The 8,622-nt window shown below is 37.9% G+C and overlaps 1 long non-coding RNA gene across 1 annotated transcript in view; it reads right to left on the minus strand.

Annotated features, from left to right (window-relative positions):
• LOC107648997 (uncharacterized) overlaps positions 1 to 3,108 on the minus strand; it is a 59,213-nt gene extending 56,105 nt beyond the window's left edge. The window contains exon 1 of the long non-coding RNA XR_001622244.2: positions 3,037 to 3,108. This is a non-coding gene — a long non-coding RNA (uncharacterized LOC107648997). The remainder of the gene's footprint in view (positions 1 to 3,036) is intronic.
• Between the last annotated feature and the right edge of the window lie 5,514 nt (positions 3,109 to 8,622).

The following is an 8,622-nucleotide window of genomic DNA, read 5'->3' on the forward strand; positions in this document are numbered from 1 at the left end:
CTTCTTTTTTTTGGGTTACATTTTAAGTTCTGAGCTGTCCCCTCCTATCTCTCTCCCCATCCTGGGCTAGAGAAGGCAGAATTCGGAACCCATGAAAACCCTACCAATTCTCAAGGATGTTTCCTCCAGGTTGAATTTTGTGACATTTGGTGACAACTTTCAGGACCACTTAGTAGGACTCAATAGAAAGTATGATGTTGGGCAATCTTTTCCTGGAAATCTAACCTGAATGATCCCTACCTCATAATCTCTTTCGGGAGCTGACCCATCCTGACTGAGAGTCTTAGGGCATAGACTTAAGAGAAAACATTCATTTTGACAGCTTAAAATTACTTCTGAATCCACCTCCTGCCATTCCACAGAGGCTCTACTAATGGATGGAGTCTTGGGAAAGCTAATGCATCCTGCAAAGATGAACTTTTCTCTGCCTCCTACTCATACAACAAATTGCAGTACAGGCTGTACCAGATAAATTGACAGAGTTATTAAAGAGGAGCTGGCTGTTTAGGAAATATGAATTCAAGGCAGGCTTCCGCTTTCCCCTGAAGAGAGCTGAGAGAGGTGGGTTGGAATGGTCCACTGAGTCATAGGGAGTTAGAGACTTGCTCTATGGAAGGTGATAAAAATCCAGGGTGAGAATAAAGCTAGAAAAGACCCCTGATCCTGAATTCTTAACCTGGGGGTCTGTGACACCATATTGGGTGTGTTTGTCTCTGTGTGCTTGTGTACTCATTTCCAAAATGGATTTACGCACCCTTTCTTCTGCTAAACAAAACAAAACAAAACACTGAAAAAACCCCCATCAGTTTGCTTTCAAATATCAAAGGATCTCCAATCTTGGAGAGGTTGGAGACAATGAGAAAATGAAACTTGAATGGCTGTTTTTTTTTTTTTAACACTTACCTTCTGTCTTAGAACCAACTGTATTGGTTCTAAGGCAGAAGGGTGGTAAGGGCTAGGCAATGGGAGTCAAGTGACTTGTCCAGGATCACACAGCTAGGAAATGTTGGAGGCTAGATTTGAATCCAGGACCTCTTGTCTCTAGGTCTGGCTCTCAATCCACTGAGCTACCTAGTTGCCCTTGGCTGAATCTATTCTTGAAGCATTTCAGTAATTCATTTCAAGATTCATCCTATTTTAAAACTCAGTTCAGAAAGCCCCAGAAACTTTTACTTACTAACTCCAGGCCATAAGGGTTGCCCCTTCACTTTGAACTCCAAATAGTAATTCTCTTGTTCTTCTCAGTTTTCATAGTCAAGGATTGGGACCACAGAAGTCAAGGAGACAGAGACCCAGGGAGGTGATATGATAATTCTATGGTCATAGTAAGAACCAGAACCAGGATTCGAACCCAGGTCTTCCAACTCCAAATTTAACACTCTTTCCACTGTGCCATGCTGCTTAGCATTAGAAGACCCATCAAATGATGCAAGAAGTTGTTTGTTCTTTTAAGATACTCTTGAATTCTGGTTCTTCTCAATCCCAGACTGCCTGTTGATCTCTCTTATTCCTTTGTTTTTAATTCTTATATTGTTACTTCACTTTTTTTTCATGTATTCGTGTCTTGTTTTCCCAGGCAGATTTTAAGATTCATTTAGAGTGATGTAGTATTACTTACACTGGGACATTCAAACAGCATTTTTTGAATGAATGAATGTGTGAATGAATGTGGGGGTGTTGGAGAATAGAGCAGGGCAGGATGGGGTAGTAAGACATATGCTAGATAGACCCTCTTATTTCCATTGGATAGGAATCCTTTTTATGAGATTAGGGAATCCTTTTTATAAGCAAGGCATATAATAATAATAATAATAATAACAATAACAATAATAATGCTCTTATTGTTCAATTGTGTCTGACTCTTCATGATCCTATTTGGGATTTTCTTGGCCAAGATTCCTTCTCAAGCTCTTTTTTTTGTGGATAAGGAAACTGAGGCAACCAGGGTTAAGTGATTTGTCCAAGATCTTAAGATAGGAAGTGTTGGAGGCCAGATTTGAACTCAGGAAGAGTCTTCCTGAATCCTAGTACAGGGATCTCTCCACTATACCACTTAACTGCCCTAATAATAATAATTATAGCTAGCATTTATATACTGTTTATTATGTTCTATGTTATCCTCATTTTACAAATGAGTAAACTAAGGAAAACAAAGGTTAAATAATTTGCCCAGGGTTATACAGCCAGTAAGTATCTAAATCTAGATTTGAACTATAGTCCCTACCCTAAAGTGGCTTCTAAAATTGGGGTAGCTGAGATTAAGAATCTAAGATTCATCTTTTATGGTAAACAAATATAGCTCTAGTAAAATATACCTGAGGGGCAGCAGGACCCCAACTGGAATGAATTGGACAAAGTCACACTGAATCAGGAATAACCTGACTTCGTCATCTAGATATTGGGATCTTATGATCAGGCATGTGATTTTCCCACTTTCTTGAAGGAATTCAAGGACTATAATTATTAGCCTGTCTCCTCATTAGTTATTGTAATCTAGGAATAATGGCAAAAAGCAGAGTAAAACCTGAAATGTAATGAAAATGGACTCAGGAGAAGCAGATGGAACAGTCATGAGCCAGCGGGGGAAGGGAATACCATGGAATTCAAAGGATGATTCAAAGGAGAAAAACTGTTGGCCAGAACTGGATCTGGACATACTCTCTCACTCGCTCTCTTACTCTCTCTCACCAGAGACTGACAAGAGCCAGGGAGGGAGTTGCCCTTCCAATACCTTTTCTACCTTGGCTGAGCAAAAGAAGTTCTTGCCCACTGAAGACCTCTGCTGACTTTAACTCACTTTTCTCTTAGGAGAAACCATTTCTCTGAAGTGACTTTGTGACAAAAAGCCTTCAACAGTTGATAGGGAAAAATTCATTAAGGATTTCCCATCTCTTCCCTTTCTCTACCCCTTTCTTCCTCTACCCTTCTTTTCAAAGGAATAAAGTAGCCATTTAGTATATAGAATACTGTCTCCAAGTTTGTAATTGAAGGGAAGATTTCAAAGTCAAAGAAGAAAGTTGGGAGAAGTTGACTCACTTTTGGCCAGGTCCAGACTCCATTAAGTTTGACCAGCTTAGTGGAGGAAAGAGGAAGTGGCTACACTGAAATCAGTCCCCTCCAGCAGCTGATTTCCTGGCCCTAGCATTTTAACCCCCCTTTTGTCTTTTCCACTATTACAGTATCCACCAATTAGAGATATCTTGGGGGAGGGCTGAATAATGGACTTCCAAAATTGTTTAGTGACTCAAGATGCTGAATATTTTTGTCTCTGATCATTAAGAGAGATCACAAATCAATTAATTTATTGGTTATTGCTAATCCAATCAATAAATTGATTTTCTTACCTGCAACCCAATCCTTCAGAATTTTTAATCATCAGAAGATGAAACTGAGGCTAGTTGAAGGTTGATGATTTGTCCTGAGTCACCCAATTAATCTCTTGCCAGGAGGTGCTGACCTAACTGAGCCTGACATTGGTTCTTAAATCCTTGGCTTTCTCTTTGGTGTTATGTTCCTTTCTCCAATCCTGAAATCAGAGATCCTTTTGGATCTTCCAATCTAACAAATACCTTTGGTAAGATTTGAACCTGGGACATCCTGATTCCAAATCTAGCATTCTATTCATTGTGTCCTTAAGCTATTAGTAGAAATGCTAATTGTCAGAGGTAACAATAATAGATAATCACTTTTTTTGGAGAAGAAATGGAAGATGTGGGCAGGAGTCTATGCTTTTTTTGCCCTCTTGTTGGCTTTAGCCAAGCTCAGGCCTCATAGCTTATTCATCCTTACTCTAACTTATTTTTAAGATGAAAAAAATTAAAGAAATAAATGTTTCTTTATGGGTGTTTTTTCATAATGTGGAATATTTTGCATTAAGAAAGATTCATACTATATAATGCATATCCAGTATATCTTGCAATGTTGTCAAGGTATCAGATGTGTTGGACACACTGACCAGAGGGAGGTGTCCAGAGGATAGACAGACATAGAAATCTGCCCTTTAAGGGACAGAATCTGTTTCCTTGTTGACAGGAGCTCAAAGGAGTTGATAAGAGGGCAAAGAGCTATCTGTAGGGGTTAGGAGAATTGGCTTTGAGGGAGGAAACTGGGCTCATGGTAGATTTAATTCACTATCCTAGTGAATTCATTGGAAAATCTAAGTTCAGAGGATTCAACCTATATCCAAAGACATTTTCTACCTCAGTTGATCATGCAAAAACATGTATTTTATTGAACACTGCTTAAGAATGAGGCAGTTTCACATCAGCAAATTTTCTAGTTTTAACAGTCAACATCCAATGGCTCGCGTTTGGAAATAAATCTGTTTCCTAGTCACTTCTTGTTACACACGAGCTCGTTTTTGAGATATCCCATCATGTTCTGAGCATATTCCCTGATCACTTCCTGAAATGCAGATGCTTTTGTTTCTTGATAAAGGCATTGATTGGTCTTGATGTATGCCATCTTCTTGTTAGCAGAAGGGAACAATGTCAAAGAAAGCTGGCTACTGAGCAACAAGTTTCCCAATTGGTTGACTTTTAAGGGAGAGAAGACTTCCAATCTCACTCTCTTCTTTCTTTGGAAGGTGGGGTGTGGAGATTCTCTTTTAGACATTCCATGAAGGCAGGAGAAAGGAACCCCATCTCTTATCATCAGCTCTGGTAGCTGCTCTGATGTGACAGCAATGGCATATGCTGACCTAGTAGAGTACAACATTGGACCTTAAATCTATGACTTTCTCTTTGGTATTGTGTTCCTTTCTCCAGTCCTAAGATCAGAGGTCCTCCTGGATATTCCAATCTAACAATGATCTCATGAGTGGGATGTTTTCAACTCTTTTGAGATCAAGAAGTCAAGAGTGCCTGGGTTTGGGGTGTTTATTGCCCAGTAAGAGAAACATTTGTTCTTCCTGCTTCCCCTGAAGCAACTTTTCAGAGGAGATGGCCATGCCAGGAGGATGAGATCAAGGTCTCATCAGAAGATATGATTCTTTATTAAATTGCTTGGAAAGTGTAGAGATAAGATGAAGGTGAAGGTAGAATGCCTGTTAAGTGATCCAATATAGTATTTCACACTTAAACATTTTAAATATTAATCTCCTAGGAGAAAGTAATAGAAGTTATTTATTAATTTTTCATATTTTAAACCATTGTTAATGAATGCTTATGAGACTTTTGTATTTTAAGTATTTATTTTATGGTGGAGGAAATAAATAGCTGCCCTAATACCTGATCTTTTCTGTATGTTAAATACATTTCTAGAAGGAACTCTGCCAATTCTTTTTAGGGTTTGTATGGCTAGCACCTTTTTTTTTGGTCACACATCTGCTTGATAATATCTTTTGCATTTCTCCTGAGTAATTACTCATTGGTAATATGTTGATGCCAACTCATACTTATCACAAGCCTTTCCATGGTTCTTTGGGAATTCCATCCTTTGTATCCTCAAAGCATCATCAAAAGACTATCCACATTTTAAAAAATGATTTTTATTTCAAGAAGCCTATAGTAACTAAAAGTATTACTCAAATTTCCAAAAGCAATCTAGCCTACTCTATTCCTCCTATTCAATTTGGAGGTAAATTCATTATTTATTTACAGTATTGATACTGTTAGACAAATAAAAGTACTTTTGGATCAGTGCTGTGGTTTTTCTATTCAACTATACATCCATAGTCTAGATGATAGACCACCTTCATCCATTTGTTTTTTGTTTGTGTTTTTCCTGGATAGTTATTGGATTGAATTCTTTTGAATGATTATGGATTTTATTTAGAAAGTTTTAACATTTGGGGCTTGATTTAATCAACACAATGTTATTAACAAACGAGCATTCAGGGAATTTATCTACAGGAAATACCTTCATTTGGATTTGTATTAGATATCCTCCACGACAGTGGTAAAAACTTTTGGCAACCATTCCTCTCCTTCTTTTATACCTCACCTGGAATTAGCCATTGATGGTCACTGAATAAAGTTATTTTTATTGACACAGCTTTCAGGGAATATTAGATGATTGTATGTAACTAATATGCAGACACTTTGGAGAAGAGCTTTTTATTTTGCTTTACTGAATCAAATGCCTTTTTTTAAAAAAAATACCTTCCATCTTAGAATTAATACTGTGTATTGTTGCCAAGGCAGAAGAGCAGTAAGGGCTAGGCAATGGGAGTTAAGTGACTTGTCCAGGGTCATAGAGCTAGAAAATGTCCAACGTCAGATTTGAACTCAGGACCTCCCATCTCAGTACCTGGCTCTCAATCCACTGAGCCACCTACTTGGTCTCAATCAAATGCTTTTAAATAATTAAATAATATAAATATATTTTGTTTTAGTACAATAGACACTTCCTCACAAGTATTTGAAAAAACTCTCTTGAAGATACATTGCTCACAAAATGATTAATTCATCAAATTTGAACTGAAGAATGCTTTCTTTGATTTTTGCCAGTATGGTACTAACATAAAATGCTTTTTATAGTCAACAAAAAATAAGTACAGTGTGATTTATTATTCTTGCTTAACTATAAAGATATGGTTTCTTGTAGATTATCACTTGCAGAAGCCTGCCTTTTCATGTATTCAGCATGTTACATCAATACGTGTAAATTATTTTCATGAAGATTTTGTAGGAATGATAAAATAAGCATATGGGTCGATAGTTATTGACATTTGACAGCAACAGTAGAGAAACAGATTTAAGTTGATGCAGACAAAAGACTACTTATAATTTAGAGCTTTACAATAATAGTGCACTGGACCATTTTGGGAAGTAGGTGAGGTCTCCAAGTACAGGCTAGATGACCTGGTGTCATCTAGTCAGGTATGTTACAGAGCGAATTCTTGTTTATATACAAGTTGTACTAGATGGTCTTTTCTTGCTATATCTTGTGATATTTCATAATACCATGCCATTTTTGAAATATTATATCTATGTTTTCATCCGGGTCTTTGATGTCAATGTTGAACAGAACAAGACCAAAAGCAAAACCCTAAGATAATCACCATCCCTATAGGTCAACATCAATCACTACTCTGGATACAATTTTATATCCAATTAACTATACTTCCACCCAGTTCATATCTCAATCTTGTCCATAAGGATTTCATGAGAGACTTTGCTGAATATGTTGGTAAAATCCAAACTATTTTATAGCTGCCCTCTGATGTTACAATTCTTCATCTAATCAAAGAAGGTAGAAAGCAATGTGGTGTCATGGAAAGGGTGCTAAATGTGGACGTGGGACTAGGGTTGAAATCCTGGCTTTCCCACTCACTATATTTGTGAACTTGGGCCAGCCCTTTCCCTTCTGTGGCTCTCAGTTTCCTCATCTAGCTGAACCCCACGGTTCTGATTTGTTTTGTGAGTTAGTCCTGTTTGACTCTTCATGACCCCATTTGGGGTTTTCCTGGTGAAGAGTTTCATTCAAAGTTCATCTACAATTATATTGTGATAATAATAGTAATAATAGTAGATAATATTCAGTGAAGAGCTTTACATTTATTATCTCATTTGGTTTTCATAACAACACTAGGAGGTAGGTACTATTATTATCCCTATTTTACAAATAAGGAAATTGAGGCAAAAAGAGGTTAAGTGATTTGCAGAGGGGTTAGACAGTTAGTGTTTGAGGCCAATTTGATCTCATCTTCCTGATTCCTGACTTTGTACTACTTAGCTACCTCTAAGATCTCTGAAGCCAGTGGTGAGTAATAGTGTTTTAAAATTAAAAAAATTACACAAAAAAGTACATAAAACTACAATTTTGTATGGTCATTATGTGACGGGTGAGGGCCTCATCCTTAAGGTATCCCAGTAGGTCCTGCTTAGCTCCAACCTAGATGAAGATTTGGTTAGTCAGCTTCTGGCCCTGGGTAATAGAGGGGCCCTTCTTCCAGTTTTAGTGTATCCATGTATTCCTGTTGACTTACTACATGATAATGGAAGTCTTTAAATTGGCTTGTGTGCATGCAAAAGAGTCAGGCCAATTTTGAATGAGGTTGAAGAATTTTGGACGTTAAAGTAGGGGAAGATCATTGAGCCCTATGTCCCATTTGGCTCCCATGCATCTATGAACTTCTAGTCCCTCTATTTCTTTTGTCTCGTGTTTATTTTTACCTGACCTTAGGTGAAATAGTATTCAGGGAGCTCAAACAGTCAGAAGAGCTATCAGTGGGCCAGCAACTGGATTTGGTAGCAGAATTTGCTGGTGACACCAGAAGTGAGGTCCAGTGAATAACCTACTTGACCCAGGCCAGCAGTACATGGACCTGGCAGCAAATACATTAGGGTCTATAATCAATGAAGCAACTTGTCATTGTCCAACTGAACTTGTTAGGGACTTGCAAAGGGAGAAAAGGCCACTCACTCAGGGACAGGAGATGCTTCTCAGCTTCTGTGTTCATTGTATATGTATTTTCCTGCTTTTGTGAATTGAGTCTGAATCTTCTCTCCCCATGGACTTTGTCTATGTGCACTAGAAAGAGTGTGCTGGGTTAGGGGGCACTTTCAGTTTGAGCCCACTCTCTTGAGAGATGGAATATATACACAAGAGGGGAAATTATGCACCCGTCTTCCATTTTGGTTTCTTTACTTATAGCTTTAGGATATCCTTTTTGAAAAG

The sequence above is a fragment of the Monodelphis domestica genome, chromosome 4 (genome assembly GCF_027887165.1).
Source record: "Monodelphis domestica isolate mMonDom1 chromosome 4, mMonDom1.pri, whole genome shotgun sequence".
Lineage (NCBI taxonomy): Eukaryota > Metazoa > Chordata > Mammalia > Didelphimorphia > Didelphidae > Monodelphis > Monodelphis domestica.